We start from the raw sequence: 6,148 nt of genomic DNA on the forward strand, positions 1-6,148 counted from the left end.
TATATATATATATATTCATGGAAACAAGAGAGAGGTGATGTTACTAAATCAATTTAGTGTTACGTACATGAAATTAGAGATTTTAAAAGAAAAGTTTGTGATCGTATATGATATCTAATCATAGAAATATGAGAGAAATGAAATACAGATTGAGCTGTGAATCCTTATTTCTATCATTTTTTATTGACTTATACATGTCATGTCACATTCCGGCATGGAAACATGTACAAGGATATACTTATCATTGCTAAGAATCTAGTACATCGGTATTTATTAAGCCCATCTGATTTTATTAAAACAGAGCAAATGATTAATTAATGTTAGCAGGATCTATATATCTACAATTTCATATACTTAATCATATAATAGATGTTATATCTACCTTTCTTGTATGATTTAATTGGTTTGAAACTTAGAATATATTAAAAATCAATACTAAGAAATCTTTATAATTTATTGGATATATGTAAGCTTATTGAACATTAAAAATAAATAAACAAAGAAAAGCTCACGTAAAAATCTTTAAATAAGATTGGAACTCAAAATTAACAAATAAAAATACCTTTTTTTGAAACTCTTGTTCCAATCCCTCTACATAAGGTGCCTCTTCTTAAATATATCATAACTTTACACTATGATCCTACAATATGGACATGACATTATTAATTATTGGTATTTTGAGGGATAAATGAAAAATGATCTAACCTGATAAGAAGCAATCTTGATCTTCTCGTGCCTCAAGTTTAGTTTGAGTTTTGTAATTTAAAGTAAGTTTATACACTTCTTATTTCATGCCTGTTATGAAAGAACACATGAAGTATGCTATCAACCACTTTAAAGAGATTGATCGAGAAGCAAATAAATTGAAGGATGAGATTTACTTTGGATGGGGGAGAGAGAAGTTGCCTATTTTTTTTCTTAATTAATTCATGTTTTGAAATTTGAGTTTAGAAAATATTTATCACATCCTTACTCATATTTAAGTTTAGGATATGTACATACCTAGATTAGTAACTTCTATTAAAAAAAATCAATTATGATGAGATTTAAAACATCTAACAAGTTTTAGGGGAATTAAAAAACAGAAAAATATAGGCATGCGTGAAACAAATTTAAACATAATCTAGGAATTAAATTGCAAATAAACATGATTTTATTTTCCTAAAAAAATGAAACTTTTTATTTGAATGACTGCAAAGATGTGAAATAGTAAAAATTATTTGAAGAATGTATGTCTTAAAATTGTATATCAATATCCTACATACCTGAATTAAGAAATCAGAGACAATAGTCAAGGAGAACATTAGTTGAGTAGAGTGGATGAGAGAGAAGTTGCTAAAATAGCTAAACTAGAAGAACCTAATATTGTTGAAGCTAATGACAGTAAGGTTACTAAGTGTAAAACGATGGCAGAGATTTCGAAGAAGAAAATGAAAAAAAAAAGAAAAGAATGGAAGGACTGCTCAAGAAAAGGATGATTTGGATAAGATTCTTGCAAAGTTATAGGTAAAGGGATGACTACTTTGAAATCCTCTACACCACTTCCACAAGAGGAGAAACCTCATGCTCAACTTGAACCAGTTACAGTGCCAAATACTCGGGCTGAGTAGAAGAGTAAAGAAGATGGAGGAACAAATACTAGTTAGCTAATGCAGGCAATGTTATCCTTATTGCAGATAAAGATAGTACACCTACAAAATAGCCTAGGTACCAGCTTATAACAAGTCAAAACCAACTCACCATCAAGCAAATTATATCCAGATAGAGCGAGAAACATGTAAAAGCTAAAGGAAAAGAGAAAGAGGAGCGGGAAGAAGTGCAATGATGAGGTGGAAACCGTAGAATTAGATAATGTTGAACTAGTGGAGGAAGAGAAAATAGAAGTAACTAGTGTAGCTGAGGGGAATGGAATGGATGAAGATGATAATGACAAGGAATGGGATGCAAAAAGCTAGGATGATGTAAATCTTAATGTTAAGGGTGCATTTGATGGGAGAGGATTCTGAGCCTGAACTTGTCTTGAAGAAGGAAGCATTTCCTTATCTCAACAGTTTTACTTTAAGAGTAAAAAATTATTATTTTAGTGTTAAGAGATTCATTACATTTAGAAGTGATTTTGAAAAGCTACTAATCTATTTTTAAAAAAATTGTAGCAGGTCCTCGGTATATAGTAGTAATAATAATAGAGTAATGTTAATTTGGAAGTGATTTTAAAAAACTGCTAACAATAATAATAATAATTTCATTTATGATATAATGTTCCTACATTTTGGCCATCCCAATCCTGTTGTGATGTATTTTTACCAATACATAATCAAATCAGGATCAGAAATGAAACTCTTTACTGTTTGAAATAAGGGTTTAGAGGAGGAAAATAAAATGGTTCTCAAACTAAGCCTAATGACAGCATCATCATCCTGATGACGAGGCTTAACACAATGAGTGAGGCATAAAAATCACATGTTAGAATGCAATCAAGACATTTTATTTATCCTATCTTGCATCAACTTATAAATCCACGCCTCAATAAGCTGAAGCTATAATATTGTTCTTCCAGTGAAATCCAATTAAAATGAAAAGAGCATCAAGAAAAAATTGCACAAAGAAATGAAATACGTGCAATTACACAATACAAGCTTCTAGAAGAAAGTAGCAGTACCTTGAATATGATTAAACTGAAAACAATTGTATGTGACGTGAACATGACATAATAAATGGGGGATACAATTGCAATATTCAATGTATCAAGCGTTTGAAACACCAAAGGTTGCAATTTTTTAGCAAATAAGAATTATAGATACAACATACATTTTAACCATCTTTAGGTTCCAAAGAACCAAAAAATACATGCAGCGTAGATTAACGTAAAAATAAAAAGAAAAGTTGCAGTTTTGGATAAAAACAATTTGATAGTTTTTTTTTTTTTTTTGCTTCAGTAGCATCATTCCTTCCTAACCACCATATCTTTGAAAGAACTATACACAAAAGGTGCCTTAATAGTTATGGCCTAAGGCGTTATCTAGTACTTCACCTAAGCAGTGTTTTCTAGGTCAATGGGATGTTGATAGTGACACCCTCTTGAGATAAAATTACTCGGTTTCTTGTAAAACACTTCATTAATTTTGGAACTTTTTTATAACTTGATTATTTATTGCATTTAATATTAGGTCACCAAACATCTGCTATATCAAAATTTCACAATCACGCACTCATTAGTTTACTTTTCTGTCATTTTCTTCTTATTCATTCACTCATACTAGAGAATCCAAATAATATAAAAGAAAAGCAAGTAATCAAGAAAGTATGTTTTAAGTCATGGAAACGACGTCGTCTAAGTCATCGTCTAATGGATAGAATGGTGAAGCCTAAGAGGAAGGATATACACGATCTAAGAGATATAATTCCAGTGAATCATGGTGAGTCACTTACGAAAGCTTCTTTATTTACCTCTTATCAACAACATCCTTATATCCATTCTCACCGACGCTATAATGGAATCGGTCTCCAAATTGCTTGAGAATTGGTGAATCTAAAACTCATGTTATTATGACTATAAAGAATACAAAAGTAGCTCATGATTTGATTCGTCAATGATAGTCTGAATCGATTGGCCTCAACATTCTTTTTAATATTAAGATATTTGTTGTAATATACCATTCTTTTTAATATTAAGATATTTGTTGTTTAATCTTAGTTAATCATGTATTTTTTAGTAATATACCTTAGACTTCACACGAGGACATTACAAGATTATAGTTCCCTTATACATGTATGAGTTAAGGTACCCATTCCTTCTTTGAGTATTTACGAGAGATATCTTGAGGTATTATAGATTCAGCCCAGGTTAACTATATTCTAATGGATGAGTGATTTTATCAGTTTTTAACAAGTTTCTTGGGCTTGTTGGTATCAATAACATAGTAAATCTTTTTAGGGCCTGTTACTAATTATTTATAAACTTTGATGGCAGTGATGTTATATGTTAGTTTTTTACCTTTGTTAATAGACTTGCTAGAGTCATGAGAAAGGTTTTGCAAAGCAAGCATTCATATTTTAAGAAATAGATGGGGTGTGGTTAATTATGAGTTATATTGGAACCATCAACCAAAAGGGAATATATAATAAAATTATGATTGTTCCCATTACTAAAGGGTACCTCCTCATGGAGTGAACAATAGGTTTTGTTAGATCCTAGATGAGAAAAAATCATGTGTTGTGTTAGCCTCAGCCTAAAACGAGTATGACATTAACATAATGGCCAAAAGGTATACTAGGTCATATTACAAAGTATATAACCTTATTATCCTTTATTATTTTTTATTTAAGTTTATTTTTTATTTTATATTTATGCAAGGTTAATAGGTAAAGAAGAGGAGAAGATTTCAACTAGATTTGCAAAGGGAAACTTATCTGTAATAAGAGGGTCCTTATCTCTTGATGTGAGTGAAACCATTATTAGAGAAGAAATGAAGTACAACCTCATCATTATGGATTTACTTTCTCTTTATGAGGATCGAGGAAGTAGTGGCGGAGGCTAAAGATTCCACAGTAATGGAACCTAGGGGAAGTCGGACTCCTATATATAAGGGTCAAGCAGGTTTGACATTCTAAAAGTAATTACTAATACTATTATCAATTTTAATAGAAAGAGGGTATTTACCCTTGTAGAGATTAGGGCTCTGAACTTGATTGCAAAGGCTTATTCAGTAATGGTGATCTTTTCATCTCCACTTCCAATCCTAAATATAAGGGCCTCTAATGTTGGGCTTTTTACTTAAGATGTTTGTGTAAAAGCTAAGCAAAGGTACTTTTACTAGTCTTATCTTTGGCCAAGCTCTCTTTACTTTTCTTAACCTTTATGAGGAAAAGAGATAAGCCATGAACCCTATTGTTGGTGAGAGGTCCACGCTTAGAGATACTAGCCTAAAGGTAATGAGGCAATGGAAAAGGATTCCCACCATCCCTTTGGACATCTTGATGATGTCTAACAAAAGCTATAACCATTATTTGGCCTTGACTAGATAACTGACCTTCAATTTAATGAAATTTCTTGCTCATGTTATCTTAATTTGTTGTTGTTGTTTCTAACCATCTTGTTTTTAGCAAACTTTTATAATGTGTGCCTATTTCAAGAGGTGTTGGATATCCAAGATGAATCAGGTGATAAAGGTTTTATTGCTAAACATAGTTCATATTAGATTGTCTTTCAAAGGCTACGAGAGGAGAAGACTGATGTGAAGGTCAAATTAAGGGATTTTTATGTGGCCTATTTATCGTTAAAGCATAATATATAAAGTGTTGCCCTTCGCATGGGCTCTACAAAGCAACTTTGTGAGGCTCGTGGTGAAATAAACACCTTGAAATAAGGAATAATAAATTAAGCGTGTCTAAAAATGCTCTATGGTTTGAGCTTTAAGATACTAAAAATGAAGTTCAAAGCTCTCACATGAGGTTGAAAACTTTAAAGAACTCTTATAAAGAGTTTCAAGAGTTTTTAAAGGGTTTGTAGCTTTTTCTAATATGGTTGGAGACAAGATATTCCTAGTCATGTCCAACATGTACTTCTTCTGTAAATGCCGGTTATATTCTAACCCAACCAAAATAATAATAATAATAATAATAATAATAGATAAATAAATAAATAAATAAGCAAGTATTAGGAGTGGCAAAATTAAACAAAAGAAAAGTTATAAGGCATTAATTTATTGAGAAAGAAAGGACGGGGATAATTTTGGAAAATGCTAAAAAAAAGGTTAACATGCAAATCTAAAAGAGGAGACTATAAATGCCCATATTTTCTTCTTTTAACCGATGGCTAGAAGCCATAAGAGAGGGAAAGGATTGATGTGGTTTTTAGTTGTTTTCTTGCTAATTAAATAAAAGAAGAAATGTAATTAGAGTAATTAGAACTTAGATAAAGAATTGAGATGGATGATTTAGTGCTTGGAACTTGATTTGAAAAAAGAAACCTAAAGTTAGGGTTTAAAAAAGAAGAAAAAGGAAACTTGAATTTTTCTTACATCCATTCTTTAAATCTTTATCCAAGTAAGTTGAAGAACATGTTTAGAATGATTAATTGTTATAATTTTATGTTTCGCTGAAGAAATTAAATTGCTATAATTATGTGAATTTGGAGATTTATGGTGTT

This window comes from Populus euphratica, unplaced genomic scaffold, assembly GCF_000495115.2.
Source record: "Populus euphratica unplaced genomic scaffold, PopEup_1.0 scaffold249.1, whole genome shotgun sequence".
In the NCBI taxonomy this organism is placed as follows: Eukaryota; Viridiplantae; Streptophyta; class Magnoliopsida; order Malpighiales; family Salicaceae; genus Populus; species Populus euphratica.